The sequence below is a fragment of the Penaeus monodon genome, chromosome 32 (assembly GCF_015228065.2).
Source record: "Penaeus monodon isolate SGIC_2016 chromosome 32, NSTDA_Pmon_1, whole genome shotgun sequence".
Lineage (NCBI taxonomy): Eukaryota > Metazoa > Arthropoda > Malacostraca > Decapoda > Penaeidae > Penaeus > Penaeus monodon.
Genome location: NC_051417.1, coordinates 14,623,444 through 14,624,857, shown reverse-complemented (window position 1 = coordinate 14,624,857; position 1,414 = coordinate 14,623,444). Strand labels below are relative to the sequence as shown.

General features: G+C 40.0%; 1 protein-coding gene across 4 annotated transcripts in view; it reads right to left on the bottom strand.

Annotated features, from left to right (window-relative positions):
* The window catches only part of LOC119593666, a 65,664-nt gene that overhangs the window by 19,103 nt on the left and 45,147 nt on the right, over nucleotides 1-1,414 (bottom strand). The gene's annotated exons all lie outside the window — the stretch shown is intronic.

The following is a 1,414-nucleotide window of genomic DNA, read 5'->3' as shown; positions in this document are numbered from 1 at the left end:
TTTAAGAAAAAAAAATGTCGGCGGTTCCATAACAGTTGACGAACACTCCAGCAGATTGTTTGATCTACTTTCATTTGCCCTGTTGTCTGCGGATCTCTTTGAACTAGAGGAATTATAAACTTGCAGTTCAATAATGATCTTCATCTACATAATCCGCCATTGATATCGGATGTGTTTGTAGGTCTATCTCCGAAGCAGCTGTCAGATGTCATATACAAAGGAAACCTGCAGAGCGCAAGATCAAAAGGCCTCTTTGTACTTTCTTCGCTGTAGCCATGCAACAGCGGCTTCACGAGAGTTCGAACCAGCGACAAACACATGATCTCGGGACATATTTTCAGGAACGGTGGATAGGTGAGCTTTTAAGAATTCTAGAATATATTGTCATATTGTTCTCCAGGCATCTTTTAGCTATTTTATTGTGAAGAAGGAAGAGCGCCTTCGACGTCAAATCGAGAAGTGCTGGTACTTTAATAGAACACGAAATCATCTGTTGCTTTTAAAATGACTTCCTTAGCAGGATATGATTCTGCTGTGATTATTTTACGTCTCTGTAAATAGAGAATCAAACTCTAAACATGGAAAGCCTAAAGCGCATCACTTTTTAGCGATAGAACTATTTCAGTTTTTGTTGATATTTGTTTATAGATAGCCAGATCAATCAACATTATGCAAATGCAATAACGTGCCCAAAAGAAAAGGAATTGCGACCGCAGTCAAACTAAATTCCTCATCAAAGACGATGCATTAGGGCATTACCTCTATTCTGGCTGGGTATGTGTTGATGTGTGTATATACAGCAGCACACACAGCATACATGCACAACTTTCTCTTATTCTAACTCACAAATGATTGTATAATGAGAGCTGATTGGAAAGTACTTGAGACGCAGTGTTCGGTTTCAGAAGACACGTCACGGCTCCAACCTGAGCATGATGGCGACTGCACGCTCCACCTCCCATAGCAACACTTAATGGGATACTCATGGGTGACTGAAGGTACATTATTACGTATCTGATTTGTTTGCGTCTGGCATACCCTCGGAGTGAGCGTGGGTGCGAACATTACATTATTTGTAAATAATTTACAAATCAATTGACCGCCTGAGATTCGACTGATATGGAGTATTTGTAAGTTAATGATACAATATAGTTTAGAAGGCCAGTTTCTGCTCAGTGCTTTACCAATTTGTAACAGCTGACTCCCTCTCCCATAGGTACAGCTAGGCTACCGCTAAAGGGGGGGCGTCTACAGTATGAACATTATTAACTCGGTAAATGCAGTTAATTCCAAGTCCGCTGCGAAATAATAATCAATAGGGGAGAAGATATGTTGAACGAAGACGATGTTTATGAAGGATTATTTGGACACGTTAAAATGATAAGAAAATACGTATTACGATTTACTGGTTGGT